Genomic DNA, 19,574 nt, shown 5'->3' with positions numbered 1-19,574 from the left:
TAAAAAATTTCTTTATTTTATTTTAAAAAAAAAACTATCATACTTTTTTATTATACTTTTATTTTTTCCTTAAAGTTATGAAATATTGGAAGAAGACAATGAACGGTCCAAATAAAATGGTAATTTGAATTTCAAAACTATAGTAATTGTTATGTACTACGACCAATTTTAAAACAATATGTTAAGACTGACTTAGGGGAGGATGAGTGTTACACTTGAGGTATATTTTGATCATTTATATTTTCTTATGAAAATATTTTTATTTTATTTATTTTACTTTTTCTTTACGATAAAGATGAATAGGAGAAAAGAAAATTGACAAATGTCATAAGATAATTTATTTTTATTACTATGAAAACATTTAAAATTGGGTACATCCATATAACTTTTGGTAGAACATAAAGAATTCATTTTTATAACATACATAATTATTGGTTTTCAACAATAATGTCATATCATATTAAAAATCATTCGTTCTAATTCATCATTATCACCAACAATTTGGAATAATAATTGTAAACTCCTTTCATCAAAATCAGTTATAAAAAACTCCATCGATGTTATTTAAAAAATAAACGATAGAAACTAACATAGTTTATACATAACATAAAATACATGTTGAATAATGTTCTCTTGTACATAAAATATATTTTCTTAAAATAAAAAAGAGAGAGACAACATAAAGATACATACATGTTAACAAAGTTAATTGCTCTAACTTATAAATAACTTGATGGTTGATTTATCAAAAGCTCATGAGAAGTAAATATCAATCACACCTCATCATCCTATGATTATAGAAAGATGCATAACACATAAACTTAAGAAATGATCTCAAGTATATCTTTACAAACATACCTAAATTTGAACCTTTGTTAATATCTAAAACTTTACATGCACCCAATTTGAGTTTACATGAATTTATACTTGCAAAAGTTGCAATTGCTTTCTTACATCCATGAAACCACTCGTATAATTCTTCAAACCCTATAAATATAATCTATCGTTTTGTGTTGACATACATGCAATATGTAATCTACAAATTTCTTATATAGGCTAAATATTTCATTTAACTCATCAATTAAATAGTATGATTTGAAGAGTTTTAAGATTTACAAATCATAATATTTCATTTAATCATAAATTAATTTGTGTAAGTTGAATGGACTTGAGAGTTTCAAATGCACAAGGTTTAAGAAAAAGTGGTCTTAGGAGTTTCAAATGCATGAGGTTCAAGGAAAAATGTTAGCTTTATATATATATATATATATATATATATATATATATATATATATATATATATATATATATATATATATATATATATATATACTAGTAGAATGCCCAGGCGTTGCGCAGAAACATTTATATACCTGGAATCTTTACAAATGTATGTTTTTTTAAATATAACAATAATGTCGTTGTTAAGTTTGGTATAATAATTCGTATACTAAGTTGATATAGTATATTGATTATTTTGAATTATATGATAATATATATACATCTATTAAAACTGAATAATCTAAATCTTTTGAATGACCTCTACATGCGGGTTACACATGAATAAAAACAAATATAATATATGGTTTAGTATTACTTATAGTTGTTGTTATTGTTAATTCATTTTTAAAATTTATTTGCTTAATATTTTAATTTTTATCAGTGTAATTATTTAAAACATCAAACAATTTTTTTAATATAATCATTTATATAGAGTTATTTTTAACTATTGTTATTGTAAGTTATTTTAAGCTACTTATTTCAAAACTTTTAACGATTATAAAAATATCTTTAGGAAATACTTTAGTAAATTGATATTACAATTTAGTTTTTTGCATTTATCACTTTTCACTATTCACAAAATATTATTTGGGTTTTTTTAAGTGGAACTGAAATTTATATTGAAGTTGACCCTGTAATATTATATTTAAATTAACAATTTAAGTATTTTATCGATACGGTTCAAAAGTTGTAGCTTTAAACTGATAATGATTTACATACAACAACATATTAAATATAATAAATTAAGTATAATATGTCAAAAGTTAAAAACATAACTTTATAAGTAGAAGTAAAAATATTATTTTAATATTGAAATTTAGTTTATTTTTTAGTACACTATATGTTTGATACTTATTTATCCTTATTAACCAATATATAATCATTATTAGAAAAAAACTATAATTTATCACTTTTAACTATTTACAAAATATTCATTGGATTCTTTAAGTTGAACTAAATTTTATATTTAAGTTGATTTTGTAAAATTATATTTAAATTAATAATTTAAGTATTTTACACAAACTATACAAAATTCAGAACTTCTTCTCTGATCCCTCCTCCGTCATTCACCGCTCTTTCCAGAGACCTTCTCGACGGTACAAACATCGATAGCTTCCTTTCCTTCTTTCTCTCAGAAAGTCATTCCCGATCCTTCCACCACTGCTTCCTCACTAGGTTTGAACCCCTCCAAAATGTCGAATGTCTGTTCATTGCCTTCGATGAAGTGGACATATCTATACTTCACCGCCCGTGTAATCCAATCATATTAGTATAAGTGTCACTAGCCAATTTCTTTTTGTCTCTTTCATTCCCATGTATTCTTTTCCCCCTGTCGGTGGCGGTCCTTGGGTTTTGATTAACTCCATCGAAACCTCTGCTTCATTTCTCTATCGTCCCTAAGTCTGGAGTCCGACCACCACAGTTCGCACCTCCAACATCGCTAGAAAGAAGGAAAAACCATGCAATGGTTGTGGTTTGATCGACTGTTTCTCAATTTCAATTTCTGCCTCAATCTTCTGACATGTCTGCTGACCATGGTTTTTGGTGGAATTTTTCCACCATCTTAAATCGCCGATGGTGAAAGTAAGCCCTATCTATTAATTTCTTCAAATTAGAGGATAATTAATCAGTACCTGGTGCTCTAAAGCGTATCCCAGCTTCACAAAAAATTTAGATGTCGACTGTGAAGATTTTTTTTTTTTACATTTTGTAGTTTTTTTCATTAGAATTATCACAAACTACACATTTTTCTCCGGATCAAATTTTCATCAACTTTGATTCATCGGCTCCTTTTTGTTGCCACTTCAAACCTAGTAGATACATTTTACATCCATCCCATTCATTGATTATTTGTATAAATTGTTTTTAAAATTGGTTTTCTAATTTGTATTTTTTTTTATTATTATGAAGGGGATTGAGGTAGATGATGTAAATGTGAAGGAAGCTTACTTCAAAGGGGTTTGTTTCTTGATGTATGAGAATTTTCAAGAGCCTATAAGCAGGGAAATGATTTGGGACGACTTGATCTGATTAAATTACATTCCCAATTTGGATTTGTTGGTTAGATGGTTTTTATTTCATGTTTTATTTTTTCTGTTATGTTTTGTACATTGTTGAATTGTTGGTTAGCTTATCAACATGGGTTTGAGAAGTAATGCTTTGAGATTATCAACATTTTTAGATGATGATGGTAGGAATGCTTTGAGATGTTTACTCACTACTTATGCTACACATAACCCCTGTGTTGGCTATTGTCAGGTACACATAAAATAAATATTATTTTATTTATTTTATGGTAGGAATACTCTTGAGATGTAGAAATGTCTTAAAGATGTGATCTATTATACTTGGTTAATTGTTAATTTTTAATTGTTGGATCTCATGTAGGCTATGAAATTTTTTTGCTAGATTGTTACTAATGTTGATGCCCGAAGAAAATCTGTTTTGGTGGGTGTGAATTTTCATAAATCTTGATCAGATTTTTCACCTGTTAAGGTTTCCTGAATAATATATTGTTGATATCAGGGCATTGATGGGAATTCTTGATGAATACTCATGTTAGCATTATATGAAACATGAGATTTAGTCTACCAAATAGTTTGGCATAATCCAATGGAAAGTAGTTAGTTTTTGTTGACAAAATTGACAACTCCAATACATGTCACATTTCTCAAATCTTACCCTTGGTGTTTGTGGTACCTCATGTGGCTGAAATTGATCTTATGTTACAAACACACACAGTACTAACCACAATTTGCCTCGACTTGCAGAAAGAGAAAGAGGATGATTTGAAGAAAGTACTTGTCTTACAATGACAAATGAAAATTGAAGAACTTAAAGGAAAGTTGCAGGTGATGAAGCATTTTAAAATTAAAAATTACGTGTTTGGCTATTTACCCAACCAACGTATATAACATTCTGCTTAAAGAAAATACAATTTAGTTATTTCTATATATACACATTCAATTTTGCAATAAATGTGGCAATTTTTTTGTTTTATTTTACTTAAAGAAAGAAAGAACATATTAAATATTAGTATGAACTCAAGATTGTACTTTTTTAGTTTAAAGATCTGATTAGATACCAACTAAACCAAAAGGAAGAAGTTATTAGTCATGGTGATTCATAGGATAGAAAATAAATAAAAATTATATTACTTGGAGTTGAATATGAAGCTTGGCTTTTTCTATGCAAAAATACAAGTCAAACAAGTGGAGGAACAAGTACTTAATTTTTTCCAATAACTCTGTATAATAATATTTTGTGGCTTTTTCTTTTTTTAGTAAAAGGCGAAAGAATATGAAATTATTTTATATTTAGGTTGGAACTAAACCAACAAAGACCTCTAGATTATTGCAGGCGTTGTTGCCTAAACAGATACTCTACATTTATTTGCATTTCTTTGTCCTCACATGGAGTAGGAAATCAGTTTGAAGATGAAGGTTCTCTTCAAAAATGGAATTCATACAAGACATGCTTTTAAATGAAATGAGATGAAATAGATAATGCTTTACTGTTAACAATGTTTTCGGATTTTGTTTTTAGCAATTTATTTGATTTTTTTTTACCAAAAACCAAAGCACATTGCTATTTCGTGCATTTTTTTTTTCAGATTTAGTTGGTCTATGTAGTAAATAGCAAAGCACTTTGACCTTTCATCTTTTTGTTTGTGTTTTTTGCAATTCGTTTAAAATTTTTAACCAAAAACCAAAATACATTATATTATAAATTTGCATTTTAGTATGCTTTTTCTTATTGAAGCCATCGTCCAATCATAAATAAATAGAACATTCTCCGGTTTAGTAAAGTGTCCCACATGCTAACAATATACCTATTAAAAAATTAGGAAAAGGTTGGTTTTTTTAAAGAAAAAACAATGAACTTTGCAATTACATTGCTATTAATGAAATATAAAACCTCCATTTACCAAGTATATTTTTATTTTCTTTACATGTAACAGGAATAAAAAGAGAACACTTTCATTCTTTACTTATTTTTTATTAATATTACTCTTGCCAATAAATATCAACTAACACGTTCAGCCAAGACTTCCCACATGTAGAAACGACTGCTAAAAAAATTCATACATCCGGACCCCGCAATGTGGGGTCACTCATCTAGTTTGAAAACAATCAGTCAATTTATTGTTGTGCAATGATTTTGAAAGAACATACTCATATAAAATTTATTTAACTCATTTCTTTCTTCTTAGTTAGTAAAATATCTTTAAGTTATAATTAAAAGTAAAATGTTATAATTACTTATTCAATGATACTTCTAACCTTATTCTAATAAAAGAATAATATTTTTTGACATGTGTAATCATATTAGGTCTTCTAATTAATCACATGTCACTTGTTATAATTAAAAGTAGCATTGATAATTTTTAAATTTAGCTTTAGGCTTTTTCTTTTTAATACACTCAATTCACCAAATTTAATGGATTTGATATATATGTTATTTTAACTAACTAGTTGTAAGACCTATGTATTATATAAATTATTGAAAAAAATAAACAAACCTATAAATCTAACAATTTAGAAAATTTAAATTTATAAGAAAAAATAAAATATTTGATTATTAAAACTGAAATGCTTATTTATCTTTTAAATTTAAACTAATAATTTAAATAAATAACTAAAATAATTAGATTCAATATAGAAATTTATTATGTTAATGAGTTAAATATATATTTATTATTACATTTAAGTATTAAATGAAATTTAATAAAATAAAAAAATACCACAAAATAACACATCGATATAATTTAATTTATATTTATCATAAAATAACATGTCGTATAATGTATAAGAGAATGACATGTAACAAAATTATTTTCATTGAGAATTTCTTAATATCGTTGGAGATGTTGACGTAGTCTAAGACTATATTAAAAAATATGTGTAAGTATATACAAAAATGAATCACTAATTGATAAGGCTTATAATATATAATATATACTAATATTATAATCATTTCATAATAATAAGAAATAATATGAGTTATTATAATATCAAATATCTAACATACAAATATTAATAATGTTTGAGTAACATGAAATGATACTCGTTTTTTTTTTTTTCATAATAACATTACTATTATAATAAAGATACTATTTTTATAATTATTAAACATTTATAATAATATATTTATGACATAGATATAAGGACAAACGGCATGAATGATCCTTGTGGTTTGTGGTAATTTATATGCTTAGCCTTTAAATTAGTTTTTTTTTCTTGAGACAATCTTATAATTTCCTTTTGTTGCATCTTTCATCTCTATAGAACCTAAAATGATCTTTTTTCCCTTGGTAATTTATTTATTAATTTCATTGTTAAATAAAAACACTTGTCCTAAACCCCACTCCCACTAGACCACCCCATTCTTCTTTTTCCCCTTTTCCAATCTTCCTAGAACAACTATCTCCAACACCACTACCATATCTCCAAAGTTACAACCATTGAACCACTCTCATCCGTTACTCTTCAAAATGCTCGATTGACAATAAATGCTTACAACCAAGTCCTTCGAACAAGTTCATAAGTAAAAAACATTAGAATTCATTTTTTGAAATTGATTTCCATTTCAAATGTAACCTAATGATTTCAATTCATGTTGTTAAACAAACATTTCAATCTAGGATTTTTAAAATATGCTAAATGATTTCTGACCCTAATTTTGAAATAAGTTGTATGAAAAAAACTTACAAATCTACAAAAGAAAACCTAAGGTTCTCATTTAATCTTTACTCAAGTTCCCTTGTATATTTTTAGTATGGTGATGACCAGGGTTCAAGTGTAGGAGTCCAGGACAGGTTGAGGCTGAGTGGCGATAAGACCCGAGAATTAATCTCCACTAAGGTGACCGCCACAGTGAGGGAGGCGATCCTAGAGCTTTTTGGGTCTATGAAGACTACGTTGATTGAGATTTTCAATAAGCGCAATACTTCTATAGTTCATGTCGCCACAAATGAAGTTGTAGCTATTATACTATCTCAAGGAGTGTGATTCATACTCTATTAGGACTTCGGTAACGCGAAGCCCACTGATTTTGATGGGGCTATAAATCCGATCATTTCCATAAGGTAGATCTATAAGATGGTAGGATGTTTCTATATATGTTCTTGTCTGGAGAACCGGAAGGTCAGATTTATGTTGAACATTATGCGTTTGGGAGCAAAGGATTGGTGGAGATTGTGACTTAGACCGATTCTCCAGCGGAGCAAGCCGCAATATATTGGGAGTAGTTCTCTGAGATGTCCCAAGCGAAGTATGTTCCACTTGTTAAGAAAGAGCGGTTGGCTCAAGAGTATTTTTTTCTTAAGAAGAAGACATACTTTATGACTAAGTTCACTAAGATGTTTACCGAGAGGGTCTTATTTTATCCTGGGTATGCAACATCGAAGTAGGTGTAGATGACCTATTACTCGAGTATGCTCAAGTGAAAGATTAGGGACTTTGTAGTGAAAACTTAGTACTAGAACATGGAAGAGATATAGTCAAATGTTTGGAGTAGGGAGATCGAGATAGAGAACAAGAAGAAGGAAAAACGTCCATTGCTAGATTAGTCAAAGTTGGTGACAAAGGGGTTCATGTCTATTGATTCGAGAGCAGGACCACTGAAGAGTAGGGAGTATGGGAAGTATGGGAAGGGTGGAGAGTTTCATGATGGAATATGCTGATCATTTGTGTGCCACAAATGTGGCAAGGAGGTGTTGAGTTTTTATATAAAAATAGTCGAAAACAAATAGTCAAAACTAGGAGTTTAATGAAAGTATTTTTGTTTGAATAAAATAAAACCAATTTAATCCACCAAGAATCATTTTGCAAGACTTAGAAAGATTAAAACAACCATGTAAAGTTAAGTTTTACAACCTTTGAATACTTTTATTCTCTTATGGGGTTTAAAATAAATATTTATGAACCAATAGATGAGAGACAAGGAGCATTGTCTTGATAATGAGCCCTTTTGATCTCATATGCGGTTTGGTCTACCAGTAAGAGCGTCTATGAAAATTAGTCATTCCATAATCACTAGCTTCACCTGGACCCATGCAATAGAAATAGGGTCTAAGAGAGGGAAAGAAGAGTATCATTAACCTATTATTTGGATATAGTTCTTTCTTGACTTGTTTCAAAAGTAGAACGCCCATTGCCAATCACCGTAACCATCTACTTCATACTAAGGAGTGTTGATGCTGAAGAAAAGATGCATAGCCAAGGTCAATGATAAGATCTTGCAACAAATGGAGTATAAGGTTTGGAGAGTTTCATATTTTCTTTGAAGAATAAGAGATTATTGTCAAGGTAAAATATAGATGATCCCGAGACTTGAGAACAAAGAAAGTGAGAAGAAAGCGCTAGTGATCATTAGGAACAAGAATATAAGCATGCAATGTAAAATCCTTTGGTAAAACAAAAGCTAGAATTTTATTTTTCTTACAGAAAAATTTTCATGTTTTGTAGTTTTTGAAAGCCAAGAAGCAAAATACTAAAAACACAAAGCAATAATTGTTCATAAAAAATGATATTAAACACATAAATGTGATTCTTCCTAATAGAGGTGAGTATGATAGAGTTCCTTGACTCCACAATATTTCTTTCCTCTTTTCTAAAGAAAACCTTATAACTTGCACTAAATCGATCCAAATCCTATATTCCTTCCTTTTCGATCATCTCCAAACCTCACGAAAGGGCCATCCTTTTCAACAAAATCATTCTGGAGATAGTTGCATCCTTTTATACACCTTGAGCAACACCCAAATAGATACCAAACATGCTCCTGACACTATAAAGCTAAGAAACAAATTAACACATATTGACCCATTTTTCAATGGGTTTATTAAGGATTTTATAACATGAAGAAGTAAGACAGTTTAAAGAATTAACCTTTTGAACCATTTCTTATTTATCAAACGAATATTGTCTATTCTCTTGGAATTTTCATCAAAAGTACATTCATTGATCTTATGAGTAGTGTCTCTACAACGATAGCATATCCTCATCCTATGTTTTTTTTTTATTTATATATTTCAAATAATTTTGTTTCTAGTGAGATAATGCCTTTATTTAAATCATGAACTTTAGAACGGGTTCTTGAGATAAAAGACCTATCAATGTGACTAGATGAAGAGGTGGCATGTGACACTGATGTGCACAGACATTCATCAGTGTTAAGGGAGTCGGGAGATTCAGTGTCATAACTACTACTAGCACATTCTGTTGACTCAGTGAGTATCTCATGTGTGGAGTGATACTCTCCATTCCATATGGAAAATTTAAGATACATTTCAGTGATAGGAGAGAGGGAATACCTATGATGGGGTTATAGATGGTAGGATCCAATGCAGTTAGACAAGTAGTACAAACAGTGATACCTTGAGGGTTAGTAGTATAATGTTTATCAATGAGATATTGATTTATGAAAGAGCGCATAATGAACCTAGTTTTAAAATCTTCCATGAGATTATTGGGAGAATAGAAATTTTATTCAATCTCAGTACCTTTAAAAATATTACAAGCTTCATCAATATATCCACCGAGGATTTTCTCACACTGATCAGGAATTTGAGCATCTATTATTTTATTGATATTTTGATAAGAATGAGCCCATTTAGTGATTTTACCTTGAAGCTTATTAGAATGTGCTTCAGCTCGATCCTTTTTTAAGTGAATATTAGTGTTTGTAACATATAAGTTAGTGAACTTTATGTTGGTTAAACAATATTTTTTTTTAATATCAGACAAGTTGTTCGTGTCAATTTCAAGGCTCAGTAAATGTTTTTTCGTGATTAAAATTGAAAAGATGATGAGACAAGTAATCCAAAATCATGTTTTGTTCTTTTCTGAATAAGTAATTTACATGTTTACATGATACATAGACGATGATGTAGTTCGTCTGAATCAAGTGCAAGATTGAAATTAGAGTATGAATTGATTTAAAAACACAAAACGTAAATATAATCTATTTGACTCTTTATTGCTTCTGAGAGAGTACACAATATGAAAGAGTAAAGTGTTCCTACAGTCCACAAAAGTTATTGTAATACGTATACTTACTCCTATTTATAGGAGATAACAGAAGCATAAAAAATACATAATGGCTAAGACACTAAAGCTTCGAACACTAAATTGTCCTTATGAAATACATATAATGAACACATCAAAACAAACTTCGACAGTAGACATGACCAAAGATGTTTCGACACCTTACAACATATTTTGAACTCTACATTCTCCCCCTTCGTGAGAGGTGTCGAATCCTAAGTCATTAGCATCTTCGTTGCTTGATGAAGTATCCCTCGAATCTCTGTGTACCAAATGATCGTCTTTCGAATCTCAGCCTTATCACCAACTGTATTCGTTTTGCAGTTATTAAATCGAACAAGTATACTAGTGTACTGTGTATTCATATATCTCTCCACATCTTCTAGCTTGAACAAAAACTTAGTGATCTTCTGATTTTTGTTCTTTCCAACAAACACAACTCCTAGTGGCTTGACATAGGTTTCTCCATCTTTGAAAGCTTTTAGGCTTCCTTGACCTTTCAGCAATGATTGTGGCATAGTCACTTGTCTTCCCATTGCTAAAGAAAGCTCTACATCAATCATGGCTAGACAATCATAATAATTGTCTATGAATAACTTGATATGAGCAAACCCTATCAAGAAATTCTCTTTGCTATTCACTTGATGTTTCGACACATCAACACCACTCAAGATCTTCACAAAACAGATAAGATCATTGAGATTCATTAAAGGAAAATCAGCCACTGAGAAATCACAATAAACATTGTTAGCATGAACCATAGATAGAGAAAGTTCTACAACAGCCCTTCAAATAACTTTTCCATGGAGACACTTAGAACTTTGACAATCTTTACTAAAGACCAGACTTCTTTCTCCTTCTTTCCAAGGACATCATGAAATCTCAACTTAAGCTTCTTGTAATCCTCCTTGTCATCAAATCTATCCACCAACTGGTACTGAGCCGAGATAAACATCATATGATTATTGTGAAAATCTAGTTGGTTGAAGTCTGAATTCTCTATCTCATAACTCTTATTATGTATTTTCTCAAAATCATACATCTCACCTGATGAAACAATATGTTCATATGTCTCATAGCAATACTGCTTAATTGGATCTCTTTTCTCTAGACCTGGAGGACCACTTTTCCTTTGCCTTAAAATGTTGTTGACTTGTCTTTTTTTTCAATTTCTTTTTCTATATTCTTCTTTTCACTTCTTCCAAAATATCCTTCACAATCCCCTTCCCTCTATCACCGTTAACTTGACTAGATAGTGGTGGCTTCGAACTCAAACCTCCAACAGTAGAACCAATGAATATGCCTTTAGTTACTGGCTTCAAAATCATTGTAGTTGAAGTTGTAGACATCGAAATAGGAAGTGATGTTGAAATCTGCATGCTTATCCCCTTCCCAACCACCTTTCCTTGATTAGGATATTATGACGAACCAACCCACTTTTCTCCCCCTTGCACCCCTGTTTTAAAAGTTGGGGCATCAGTTGGCATCAAATTCACCAGCTTTAAAATAGGAGCAAGGTCTGCTGTTAGATTAGACTCCAAAGAGGAAAACATTTGAATTAAGGAATCATGTGAAATAAAAGATTTTGGAGAAGAATCAAGCTTTGAAATGGACTCCTTCAAACTTTCCAAAAATTATTCCATTTTGGTGAACACTTGCGAATCCTTGGTCGAGAAGGCAGTAAAATTTTCAACTAAATTTCGAATTGGCTCAGAAACAATATCCAGTTTAGTATCAAGAGACAGTTGACTCTTTTCAAGCTCAGTCACCTCTTTCGACATTTTTGACTTGAGGGACTCCACCTTCAAATTTACAGATTCTTGAACTTGCTTGACCTCTTCGACAAAAAGAACATGTCTTTCTTTGGCTACTTCATGAAGCTTTTTAACTTCACTTTGAAAAGTCTCAACATGATGCTTCAAACGCTCTTCATGTTTTGATTCTTTGTGTTCCATAGCAGCTTTCAACCTATGCTCTTGAGATTTTAGTAACACATCAACCTCTGTATTTTTAATTGGCTAAATGCAAGAAATGGCAATGTATTTTTCCATTTAGCCCCTTTTTTATTGTTCCATATAAGATATCATACAATAAGTGTTAACTTTTAGTTTTTTATGCTCCATGTTTAGAGGCTGCAGGGTAGTTCATTGATATGAATATCCACCTTTTGAGTGCTTTATAACCATTGAGAAATATGTAGAATATGGTGACATAAGATTTTGGTCTCAATATTTATTAGTGTTCATCTGTTTCAATACTAAAAACTAAGATTGTAGAAACTTTTAAGAATATTGTATTCCAAAACTTATTAACTTGACGGAAGTTCTAATAGAAATAAATCATTATAAGATAACGGTTAATATATATGTTTTATAAAACCAAAATACTAGTTAAACATATGATATGCTTTTTGGAATTTTGTAATCAGTAATTGTTTGATAAATGATTTGAAGATAGTAGCAAAATTATTATAAAAAAATGTTCACATCTAGCAAAGTATTTAAATCTTCAAAATTTCAAAATTTCAAATATTATACCAAAGTATTTAAATTTTTAAAATTTCAAATACTTACTTTATTAACATATATTAATTTTTGAATAAATTTTTTTAATTAATGATATATGATTAATCACTGTCTAACCGATTAATTCTTTAACATCGGTCCACCGATTAATTCCTCATCTTGATTATACATTTGACAATACATTAATTAGAGTCTACAGTTATATTACGATATCTTAAGACACATTTTATGTCATAACTAGCATTCTAGCTAGGAAATTATGTACTCTTGTAAACATTATCTACTGTAAACTCATAACCCTAATTCATGTTATGCTTGAAGTTCATCCTATGGAAACAAATTCAAACCTAGATTCACAAAGTAAAGTTGAAAACCCTAAAACTCCCGGTTTAAGCCCATTATGGACTAGGATTTTCTTATTGGGCCTAATGGACCAATAAGCCTCCAATTTGACTATGTTGGGTTTAGAACCTTCAAATGGGCCTTAATTGGACTCACATTCATGAAACCTAATCTTTTAGGCCTCATTGGGCCCTAACGAATCCAATTAGCCCTAATGGACCATAAATCAATTCTTTTATGCACATTGGGTTGTGAACCACCTCTAAAAGCCCAATGGGCCGAAAACCTACTTAATGGACTCATGGTTTCGAACAAAATCAAGAAATGGCCCCAGATAAATTACTTCCTTCCTCCTAAGCCCAATAATTTGGCCCAAGATAAAAAGAGAGGAAATGAGATTAATGGGTGGTTAAGGGGAGGATGACACCTCATAATTATACATGGGATATCCATGCACCAATCTCATACTTCCATGCATCCATCACCTCAAGACTCCATCCTCTCTCTTTCTCTCTTATGCTCGGCCGAAGGAAGGAACACACACACACACACACACAACTCACTTGAAGTTTCTCTCAAGAACTCACAAGAACAACCTCTTACTTCCTCTCAAAAATTTCGAGAATCATAAGATCTTCAAGGGGGATTTCATCCAAAAATCACTTCAAGTTGCATACTAGCAGGTAAGATCTTACAAAATCTAAGCAACCTACTTTCTTTTGAAACTTAATCACTTCTCTCACTCCTTATTTTCGTGATTATACTTCTTAGAACTTCTTTAAGTTTGAAAAATCCTCTCAAGGAGTTTGCTAGAACCAAAAGCACATCACCTTCTTCCATTTCTCTTCAAAAACCGAAACCACAAACCCCAAAGTGAGTTCATACCCCTCTATTTTCGGTTTTCATCTGATTTATGGGGGAGAATACAAGTAAAATGTGTAGATCTATGTGTATTTGTAAGTTATGTGTGATTTCTTGTGTTTATGTGGTGAATATGTGCTAAAAATGAAAGATATTTCGAGATCTATAGTTCAAGAAGGAAAAATATGTGATCTAGGATATATTCCACTTAACATGTCAAGATAAACTACCATACAAGGTTTATAATAAGCATACTACAATATAAAATTTGTTATTGGACTATTTTTGATAAATAACAAAAGATGGGGAAAAAGATGTCATTCACGGCTTCTACAAAGACCATGTAACTGTTGGATTAGTGTCTAAGCCCATAACCATATTTGGTAAGTACTTGATCCGGTTGTGCATGGTCCTTTTGGGTTGCCATGAAACCTGGCAATGGAATATGATAATTGTTGAAGAGAGAAGAATGATCTATTAATTTTTTACTTGGTTGATAAATTAATTTGAAATCAAGATAAATGATTTATTAATGTATTATGGATATAATATATTGATTAGAAATCATATTTTTTAATTAATATTTAATCAGAAATTAATTTGGAATTAATTTTAGGATTAAATGAATTAATTAAAACTGCAGGGACTAAAGGTGACAATGTTCAAAACTTGAACATTGAAGCATTCTAGAACCTCCCTTAGAGGTGGGGAACGAAATCTAGAGTTTCCTAGGGTTTCCTTGGGCTCTAAGGGTGCATTGGAAGCCTTAAGGAGGAAGTTAAGGGATTAGGGTTATCTAAGATACACCTGCCTTATCCTAAACCTTCCTTATCACCTATATAAACCCCTATAGGGTTGGATTTCGTCCAAGGCACTCCAAGAGAGGCTTAGAGCCGAATTTTCCACTTCCCTTCTCTCTCCATAGTAATCCTTGGTTGCTAGGTTTGTTTGTGAGCCATTAGAGGGTCGACACTTGTGACACTTGCTTTCAAAGACAAGAAGATTCATGATTTAAGTTGTTATTACAATATAACAACAAGAGGTATGTATTTCATATTTCTTTGTGAATTTCGAAATCCCTAGAAGCTTGTTAGGGTTCTTAACATGTTCATAATGTTGTATAACTAATAGTGATAACAGAGATCCAACTCTAGGGTTGCATGCATACATAGGATTGTTTGTATAAAACTCATCAGTGGTATCAAAGCCATTGGTTTTTGTTTTCAATTAGCATTATACAAATGTATGAACTTGACAAATTAGGGTTTATGGCCAATAAACCCTAGGAGGCATGAATTTTCTAAATTAGGGTTCTTGAACCCTGATTTGCGCAATTTGGTTAGGGTTACCCAAACCCTTTCCTTAGCCTCCAAGATTTCGAAATTGGTTAGGGTTTCCCAAATCCTTTCCTTAGCCTCCAAGTTTTCGAAATTTGCCTCCTTCCCCAAGATAAGAACCTATTTTTTAGGGATTTGGATGAATGCCATATCTTGTAATTATCTTTTAAGTGTTTAAATTTGGTAATTAAAGATTTTGAATTATCCCATCCCATAATTTTGAATTTTAAGGGATTTAAGGGGTTAGGTTAAATTAATTGTTTAATTTAAAAGATATCCTTACCAAAATAGTAGATAATTGTCAAATTAATTAGATATTCATTGCCTTATGTGATAAACTTGATTTATTTGAATTATTTGATAGATTATCTTGTAAGAAATTGAATTAGGTCATATTTAGATAATTTCTAATTAATTGGTTAATTATTACTATTTGTAATTTGATCTAGAATGTTCTTGCTTATGTTTTGAAAAGTTTCAAAACCTGCCCTCATGTTTTGGAATTTAAATTTTGATTAAAAGTTTAATTTTCAAATGTTAAATTCTAAAACCCTAGTTTTGAAAAGTTGAAATTTCATCCTTTTGGTTTTATTAAGTTAATTAAAAGTATAATTAAAAGAAAGTTAATAAATCCATCATCATTTGGTTTATATTTGATTAAATTAAAAGTGTAATTTATAAAATTAAACCACATAGTATTTTAAAAAGTGTAAAATACACCCTTATACTATATATAACATTAAAAGTCTAATATTATATATGTATAACTTAAATGCTAGTCTTACCATTAGCAAGCCTCATTCACGAAGCCGATCTATAAGGGGGGTATAAGGTTATGGCCTATAAAATGGTCGTTTAATGTGTGTTCACTCTCACCCACCGCTTCCTTGATTGGTGGAGGGTCGTTAGCCCAACGGGTAGGATAGGGCAAACCCTCTCCTCATTAAAAGTATAATGAATAATAAAGTAACTAAATGTTTTATAAAATTCCCAATCCTAGTTACTTTAGGCAAAAGTGAATTGATGCAATTCCATGAAATTACACTTTGTACCCTTGCTAAGACGTTAGTGGAGCGTGTGTGGTTAACCGACACACTAATTGGGTTCTAAGCAATGGTGGCAAAGGGTGACTCGATGTTTGTCATAGTTCGATGGAGCGTGTGTGGTTAATTGGCACATCGAATAGGTGACTGTAATGTTGGGGGCACCATGTATATTTGCATGGTTATTCACACATTGTTTTGTGATCCTCGGTATCCCAGTCACAAATCGAGGAGCATATTGAGATTTAAACATGCCATTGAAAAGTTTAATAAATATCAAAAGATCTAGGAGTTTTCAATACATTTAAAACTTAAATTCCTTTTTCGTTTTTCATGGTGGAAAATTAGTGAATCGTCATTCACTTACCTTCAAATGTTCTGCAAGTTGGATTACGACATCTCTCTTCCAATTTGTAGAATATTGTGTTGGGTCCTAGCCTTAATATCTCATTTGGGTGTTTTATTAAGGAGTCAATCAATTAAACTTGAATTTTCTCGCATTTCATAGATGTCAAAGTCTGACAACTATGGTCTTCCTAAATCCGTTGGAAAAGGTTTTCAACATGAAGATGATGTTCCACGATTGGATTGTGGAAATGGAAATCATGCTTCATTTATCCACCTCCTCCAATAATTCTCTCTGACCCACGTGTTTAAAGACTTAAAAAAGTTCAAGGCCACTAAAACCCTATTGGCAATAAGACACAAAGATGGAAAGTCTGTGTGTACATACGTCTTGAAGATGAAGTCACACATTGACAAGATTGTTAGGTGTCGATGTCTCAAGGAAGTTTGAAGAACTTGGTTCCTAGTACGTATAATCTATCTAAGTGACTTACATTTTTAGCCTTGGACTCGGCAAGTTGTAGGTCCGACTCGCCGAGTATAGTCGGGACATTGATTACGTTTAAGTTGGCGACTCGGCGAGTCCACATTCTGGACTCGACGAGTCCCCGCTTTCTGGATGAAACCCTAATTTCAAGGGTTTTCACCCTATTTAAACCAGCCTTATGCGCCCCAAGCCTGACTCCTTCACCCTTAGAGCTCCCTATATCGTCTTAACCCCTCTTCTTGTGAGATTGAAGTGTCTTGGTGTGATTTCTTGAAGATTTTGAGAGAAGAAGAAGATTAGATCAAGAGGAGGAGAAGGAGGTCGAATATCTTGGTGATATTTCAGTGATTCATTGAGGCATAACTCAGTTCCTTCTGTTTTTATGCTTGAAGTCCCTTAGAGCACCATTAAAGTCCTTTTTGATCCATTTCCAAGCTTGATTATGGATTAGAGTTTGTAATGAGTTGAGTAACCTCTAGATCTAGGCATGTTTGAGCTCCAGAAGCTCGGATTCAGGGCCTTTATGGAAGCATATTCCTTGAATGTTCTAGATCTACCATTTTTAGCCCTTATTTGACCTTAAATCCCCATTCTATGCATGTATACACATAAAGTTGGAAACTTTACGTGTAAATCCTACCCTAAGAACCCATATCTATGTTTGGAATGAGCTGGATTCAAGCCAAATCAAGTGTATAGTAATTGCATGTGAACGACTCAGCGAGTCGAGTCGCGAGCCCCGAGTTTTCCCTTTTTTTTGTGTTTGCTGAGTGGAGTTGTGAGTCATGGGTGGACTTAGTGAGTCAGAAGCCAGACTCATCCATGGAGGGACTCGGTGAGTAAATGCCCTGACTCGGCGAGTCTAAGGCAATCTTCTTACCTCAAGAACAGACTCGGCGAGTTGTTCATACAACTCGGCGAGTCGCAGCATAGAGTGTTCATCAGATGAAGAGGAACTCAAAGAGTTGTTCATACAACTCGGCGAGTAGGATGAAGGACTTTGGGCATCAGTTTAGAAGGAGAACTCGTCGAGTCAATGCCTAACTCGACGAGTAGAGACAAGATTAAGGGCAATCAAATGGATAGGGACTCGACGAGTTGGTAAGCCAACTCGGCGAGTCGGGTCAACTAGAAGTTGACTTTGACTTGGACTTTGACCTGGTCAAGGGTAAAATGGTCATTTTACCCTAAGTACAGCTAGTAATGTTTGACTGAACGTTTTGTGGGAATTATAGCCGGAGGACTTCCGGAACAGCAGCAACAACAGTAGACAGTCAGTTCCCAGTCAAATCAGCAGCTACTTTCAGGTGAGTTACCTTCCAGTAGCGGTGGGTCTACGGCCGCAATGCCAGCCCACCAATAGGAGTTGTATGTTAGATGATTGTCTTTGTGATATCATCTAGGTTTGCTACTACCTGATATGTTATGTGCTAGCATGATATGTTATCTATATGATAGTAGTAGAGTTCGGTCGTTAGGACCGAAGGGTAGTCAGATACCCCAGATATGTTGACAGTATGTGAGGTTATGTCTATATGCTAGCATGACCTGTTATATGAGCCATAGGTAGAAGGAGGTAGAGTTCGGCTGTTAGGACCGAAGGGTAGTTCAGACACCCCAGACATGTCTGATAATATGTTATGTTATGATATATGTGATAGTAGCAGTAGGGGGTGAAATAGTCCCCGAGGATCGGTTGTTAGGACCGATGGGTAGTCAGCACCCCAAAATGGCTTGACACGGGTAGGATGGCACCCCAGAATGGCCGCATGGGTAGTCGGCACCCCAGAATGGCCGTACCGGGTAGTCAGGCACCCCAGAATAGTCTGACAGTATTTATGTTATGTGATTGTATGGTATGTGGTACAGTGGGGGAACTCACTAAGCTTCGTGCTTACAGTTTACAGTTTTGGTTTCAGGTACCTCTTCGTCGAAGGGGAAGAAGCTGGCGCGGTAGCGGCACATCATACACACGCACACTGTTTTCCGCATTTATGGGAATTGTTCTGGGATTTATACTCTGACATTTGATTTGATTACATGTTTTGAATTTTAGACATAACATATGTTATGAAATGGTTTGATCAAACAATGTTTATTTACAAATGATTTTACCACATATTAATTGAAAAATGAAATTTTTGGATGTGAAAAATGGGTCGTTACAAAGTTAGCTGTTGACTTGGTTTTTCAGTGACTTCCCAAATCATATGGTAAGTTCGTTAGAGAGTACTATATGATGGACCACGACATGACCCTTATTGATTTGACTCATTTGCTTATTGCTGCTGAATCAGAAATGA

The 19,574-nt window shown here is 32.3% G+C and overlaps 1 long non-coding RNA gene across 1 annotated transcript; it reads left to right on the top strand.

The window, feature by feature from the left end:
- The first annotated feature begins 2,255 nt into the window (after positions 1–2,255).
- Positions 2,256–4,709, top strand: LOC111880405 (uncharacterized). The gene is made up of 3 exons (XR_002846476.3): positions 2,256–2,865; positions 3,193–3,540; positions 4,053–4,709. It is a non-coding gene; the product is annotated as an uncharacterized LOC111880405 (long non-coding RNA).
- Positions 4,710–19,574: the final 14,865 nt, after the last annotated feature.

This window comes from Lactuca sativa, chromosome 6 (genome assembly GCF_002870075.4).
Source record: "Lactuca sativa cultivar Salinas chromosome 6, Lsat_Salinas_v11, whole genome shotgun sequence".
NCBI lineage: Eukaryota > Viridiplantae > Streptophyta > Magnoliopsida > Asterales > Asteraceae > Lactuca > Lactuca sativa.
Note: the sequence above shows the minus strand (reverse complement) of the source record. Positions and strands in the feature narration are given on the sequence as shown.